The sequence below is a fragment of the Neofelis nebulosa genome, chromosome 3 (assembly GCF_028018385.1).
Source record: "Neofelis nebulosa isolate mNeoNeb1 chromosome 3, mNeoNeb1.pri, whole genome shotgun sequence".
Classification (NCBI taxonomy): Eukaryota; Metazoa; Chordata; class Mammalia; order Carnivora; family Felidae; genus Neofelis; species Neofelis nebulosa.
Genome location: NC_080784.1, coordinates 109345955 through 109352393, shown reverse-complemented (window position 1 = coordinate 109352393; position 6439 = coordinate 109345955). Strand labels below are relative to the sequence as shown.

Here is a 6439-nt window from a genome sequence, read left to right as displayed (position 1 = left end):
CAACAGCATTGAGAGCTTTAGGTGGTCGATAACTTTCTCAAAATCCTTTTTCAAGAAGTACATAATAGCTTAGTCGCTTGGTCCAAATAACTTGAATGCTAAATCACAGACAGCTGCGTCCATATCTTCCCCATTGTTTCATTCATGAATAAATACACACAGTAATAAACTACTGTAAATAAAATTAATCACATATGCTTATGCACATAATAGGAGCTTGCTGAATGTCAGGCTGTTTTGAATCTATGGATGTGTTGATAGAGTTTTTGTGTGTAAACATTCACAGATGGGCACATTTTCTCTATTAAAAACACCTGCAAAAGGTTTCTGGAAAAGTTTCAGAAAAACCTTGAATCATTTCAAAATTTATTTTACACCACCTGGCGATCGAGGCTTTTATAGAATTTTTCCTTAGGAAACCATGCGTTAGAACATTATGACTAGTTTACTAGTGCCAGCAGAGGAACCAGATAAGGTGAATATTGCTGTTTTGGTCGTTCTTTCATTCCCTTATGTATTCATTTCATCCTTTCTTCACTTTGCCATTCATTACTCAGTACATACAAGAAAGAACTCTGCAAAAAAAAAGTGAACAAGGTAGAAATGATTCTCCCCAAATTATAATTTCATCTATATTGTCCATCCTGATGAACAGAGTTAAGTGATACAGAAACTTGAACAATTATTTTTACCATCTCAATTTATTGATCACTTCAAACTCAATCTTTTCTTTCTCTAGACTCAGCATCATTCCTACTTAGATTTTCAGATATTTTCATTCCTTAATTAAAAGAAGAAGAAGAAGAAGAAGAAGAAGAAGAAGAAGAAGAAGAAGAAGAAGGAGAGAAGAAGAAGGAGGAGGAGGAGGAGGAGGAGGAGGAGGAGGAAGAGGAGGAAAGGGAGCTTCTTCACACTTCCATTTGATATTTCTTCACTTTACCTATAATTAATCCCTCATTGCAAGTGCTGTTCTACTCTGGCCCTGTCATATATCATTAAATTTACTCTTGACTCATGTACAGATTTTGAAGACAGATTATATTTACCTCTGTACAGAAAGGAAGCACCAGGAAGTTCTGAACTTCTAAAGTTGCTATGGCAATTGCCAACAGCAAAAATAAAACAGGCCTGGAAGCACATTAATGACATAATAAACCCTCTTGTCAAGTGCATTTTAAAATCATTTTGTAGGTAAAGTTATACTTGGCGCTGTGCTGGAACAAAGCCGTATTTGTTTAGTAGACGTGTTTTCGTTAGTCTTCCCTCTTTCTCTTTCTCTGAAATTGGCAAAACAAAGACGGAACAAAATATGGATGCACTATCTATACTTTATTGAATCTATTTGGTGTCTTAATATCCTAATAGACACCTTGGACATATGTCAACTTAAGAAAATATGGCACATACCTAAATCTCTGGAGTCTGTATTATTGAGGGGAGAGTGGAATACATGAATAAATATTATTGAAAGGTAAGGTGTTGAATTTCATTCTTATTTGATGGATACAAACTGTAGTTTGTTCTCCAGCAGGGGAAATATAAAGGACAGATGAAAGTTTTTATTTATTATATGCTTAGCGTAAAGCTTTGAGCTATTAAATATCAGTTACATCCCCACTTTTATGTTGACAAAGCTCATTGTGATCCTAGAAATAAACAATAAAATAAGCTATTAATTATTATAGCTATAATCATAGTATAAAGAGTCATCATGAAATATATGTTTAAAAGCTATGCTAAGATTAGCATTAACTACCAGAATAACCTTCTCTTGGTTAGGAAATAGCATAATAATTCTCAAAAATAGGTATCTAAGCTATTGTTATTTAAATAAAAATATTTTTCCAAATGGTAACTATCTTGTAAGATTTTTTCTCAAATGTCTTTATTAATCTCATCAATTCAGGATCCTATGAATTGTTAAGGTACTCAGTGTTAGTTTTACATTTCTTTTATTTATACACATGGGCCAAGTATCATTGAAATACATTAAACTAAATAGGATAAGCTCAGTCAAAATTTAACTCAATTGCTTCTTTGACAATACACAGTGACAAGCTAAATGAATATCAACCACAGGGACCAAGGTCTTCTAAAACATACTTTCTGAAGATAGAGAAGAAAAAAGCATGAAAATTTACTCTGACATAGAAGCAATAATATTAATAACTATGGCATTATTCCAAGTGCTTTATATAATTTAATCCTAAGCAACAACTTTATGGAGTTAGTATGCTGTACAATTTTCATTTTTATGATGAGGATACTGAGCCACAGAGATATTAATTCTTTTGCCCTAAATTGTACAGCTGCAAGCTGCCAGAGCAGGGCTCAGTTCCTGGCAGTCTGGTGCTGGATCCAATGCATTTTTCAGGAGGATAGAGATACCTCAATATAAAGCAATGAGTCATTTGTGATGCAACCCATTTGGGAATTATAATTTTATTGCTGAGGAAATTAGAGTATTCCAGAAGTCTTCATAATGAGACCGAGATGTTTTACAGGTAAGTAACTAAAGTGAAAATATAGAATTTAATTGGTAGACTCCAGTGAATATGAATTCAGAGTCATTTGGAGTCAAACTCAATTTATATGTATGTATAAATATATATATACACACATATATACTTTGATAAAGATAATGACTTTTTGAACCCTGAATTTCCTCACATATAATATTAAAATATTAATAGTACTCATGTTTTATAATACATAGTATATATAGTGTAGTGTAATACATGTATGCATATATAATATATATGCACACATATGTGTATATATGTGATATATGTATTTCATATGTATATATGTATGTATATTCTTTGTGTTTATGTGTGTATGTGTATATATATGTATATATATAGTCTTATGTACATACAGTCTATATATCTATACACACTATATATATATATATATGTATACACTTATATGCATACAGGCTATATATCTATATATACATAGATATATACATACCTATACAGTCTGTATATATATATGTGTGTGTGTGTGTATATATATATATATATATATACTTACATGAATACAGTCCATATATATATATACACACTTACATGCATACAGTCTATATATATACTTATATACATACAATCTATATATCCATATATAGATATTTATATACATACAGTCTGTATATATACTTATATGCATACAATCTATATATAGAGAGATAGATATATACTTATATATGCAGATATATATCACATATTATAGCTAGTGGGAGGAAACCAGAATCTACTGAGCTAGTTTCCCCCCACTACTGAGTTAACATTTTTTAAAGTTTATTTATTTATTTATTTTTGAGAGAGAGAGAGAGCAGAGGAGGGGCAGAAAGAGGAGACAGAATCCCAAGTAGGCTCCACACTGTCAGCGCAGAGTCCCATGTGGGGCTTGAACCCAGAAACAAGGAGATCATGACCTGTGATGAAACCAAGAGTCAGATGTTTAACAGACTGAGCCACACAGGTGACCCACTACTGAATTAACTTTAACTTTTAACTAATAATTCTAGCACTTTACAAAAAGCATTTAAAATCAGATTAATGCCTACATAGTCATAGTGTTTAGTCAGAGCAAGATTTATATGGATACAAACAAAATATACAGCCACTGGGAACATTTTAATGGAACATCGTCAATTAGACCTTATGAAAGTTAGGTCTCTTACTATTCTGTGGAAATGTTGTCATTCTTTCTGTCTGTCCCCAAACCCCATCCATGAGAGTCCTCCTGTTGGATAAAGAAACCCAAGTGAGAAAATTACCTTGAAAATGTTCTTGTTAAAATATTAACTTAATGAAGAAGAGATACCCAGTATTCTGCAACTCTTACCTCATCACACATCTGAATTAGCTTCTCTGATTTTAGAATCCAAGATGTGGACCAAGAAACCTTCACTGAGAAAAGGGAAATTAAAGTTCATAATACTGTGCCCATGATATGGTTATATAACAAAAAGTTCTGCTATGAAATTTGAGTAAATGTTTCCTTTGAGTTTCAACTACATATTTGCCACTGGATGTGAGGCTTGGTATAAAACACTGAATCCTTCTTTATTTTATTTTCATTTGCTGCAAAACACAGGTCATAATGTTTTGCAAATAAAATTTTTAGAAGTTTGAAGTACAGGAACATCATTACAAGCACAGTCCTCAGATTACAATGTAATACCGAGTATCTTCATTTTGGGTTGTAAAGAATCCCAACTTGGTAGTTACTACTGATGATAAGTTTCTTTAAAAAAAATTAACATTTATCTATTACTGAGAGACAGAGAGACAGAGCATGAGCATGGGAGGGACAGCGAGGGGGAGACACAGAATCCGAAGCAGGCTCCAGGCTCCGAGCTATCAGCATAGAGCCTGATGTGGGGCTCAAACCCTCAAACTGCAAGATCATGACCTGAGCTGAAGTCAGACGCCCAGGTGCCCCTGATGATAAGTTTTAAATTGAAGTGTGTTGATCTTATTTGTGAACTGTTCATCTTCTAGTACAAATATATATATATATATATATATATATATACCAAGAGATTAAATATAAGGAAAATATCAAAATTAACATTTCATAGTGACATTTAAAATAAATACTTAAATATGTGAGCATAACAGACTAAATTATTTTAAATACCAAGTACATTTTTCCTCTCAAAAAAGATGAGTTTATATTTAGAATTGTAGAATTTCCTGTTATACACATGCAAAACCATGCTGAAGAAGTTAAGCAAACCAATGAAAGATTTACTTTGTTTATAGACTTTTATTTTTTGAAGCCAATATCACAGAAGTAAAAAGCAAAATTGACAATGTACACTAATAATATGTTTGGTGCCAATTGAAATTCTATCAACTCTTTTTCAATTTAGAAAATTTTCCCATCATATCAATACCTTAAAAATAAACTTAGGGTGCCTGGGTGGCTCAGTCAGTTAAGTGTCTGATTTCAGCTCAGATCATGATCTCATGGTTTAGGAGTTTGAGCCCCACATCAGGCCCTGTGTTAACGACTGGGAGCCTGGAGCCTGCTTCAGATTTTGTGCCTCCCTCTCTCTCTGCCCCTCCCCTGCGTGTGCTCTGTCTCTCTCTCTTTCTACAAAATAAATACACATTAAAAAAACTTTTTTAAACAAACAACTCATTTAAAGAGACTGGAATTTTAGTTTTCATGTAATTTTGATAAAAATGATGTATGTTGAGTAGAGCTTAGCTATATTGTCTCAACACTTGAAATGTTTTTCTAACATACGTTCTTTTCATTGTCTTTCCACCATTTGGTTACTGTCAATAAGAAATTCGTGTGTGAGTTTGTAGATAAACCATAATCTTTTTTGAGATTTCTTTGAAAATAGGAAAACAGAAAAAATTTTCCTTGGTCTAGTTTGTATTCTCTGTTTTTTTTTCCTGCAACATAGATAAGCATTAAATAGTAATTGTATACATGTATAATATGTTAAATTTACAAATAAACAAATCTTATAAAAAATTTAATTTTCTTAGTTAGCCTATTAATTCCTTGGAGGCTAGTATTTCATATTTCAAAAGGAGCAAATCAAATACTAAATATCATCCTAGATCTTATCTGCTAAATTTAATTTATTTAATAGGAGTTTTAGAGAGGTTACAGTTAATTGGTGATAGCATTTATTTACAACTGTGGGGTTTTTTTGTTTGTTTTTTTGTTTTTGTTTTTGTTTTTGTTTTTGTTTTTTTTTTTTTTTTGCTTATAAACACATTTATTTCTCACAGTTCTGGAGTCTGGGAAGTCCAAGATCAGAGCACTGACAGATTTTCTGTCTGGTGAGGGCTGGCTTCCTAGTTCACAGTTGGCTATCTTCTCCCCATGTCCTCATAAGGCAGAAGGGGGTGAACGTGCTTTCTGGCATCTCTTTTATGACGACATTAATCCCATTCATGAGGGCTCCACCTTCATGACCTATTTGCCTCCCCAAATCTCCGCCTTCAAATACTATTATATTGGGGATTGGGCTTCAACATAAGAAGCTGGGGAGGGGGACACAAATAATCATTCTATCACACCTGGGAAATATGGTTGTAACAGGTGCTTCCAAAGTTGCTCATGGCATCACCATTGCCAGCCAGCAGAGAGTGTGTTCAAACCCAGGTGAAGCATCTGGAAGGAGATGACAAGTTGCACCCATCATTTCTACTCACACCCCATTAACCTAAACTTAGTCACATGGCCACATGCAAGGGAGGCCAGGAGATGGAGTGAAGCTGGAAGACCAAGCATGAGAACAAAGAAAGAATGGATCATGATAGTCTATTTGGCGGTTTCTCTCGCACAAAGGTTTCTCTGGGTTCTGCATGGGATCTTTCCACCTGGAGACAGTTTATTTACTAAACAAAGTTCTATTTAATGCCTAAGACCAACAGTCACCCCTCGTAACATTTCTGAGTTTGGT

General features: G+C 33.5%; 1 long non-coding RNA gene across 1 annotated transcript; it reads right to left on the bottom strand.

Moving 5' to 3' along the window:
• Window positions 1-353: 353 nt before the first annotated feature.
• LOC131507163 (uncharacterized) lies at window positions 354-5847 on the bottom strand. Its single transcript, XR_009259377.1, has 5 exons — window positions 5761-5847; window positions 3850-3914; window positions 3686-3747; window positions 1047-1277; window positions 354-575 (listed from the first exon to the last, which is right to left on the bottom strand). It is a non-coding gene; the product is annotated as an uncharacterized LOC131507163 (long non-coding RNA).
• Between the last annotated feature and the right edge of the window lie 592 nt (window positions 5848-6439).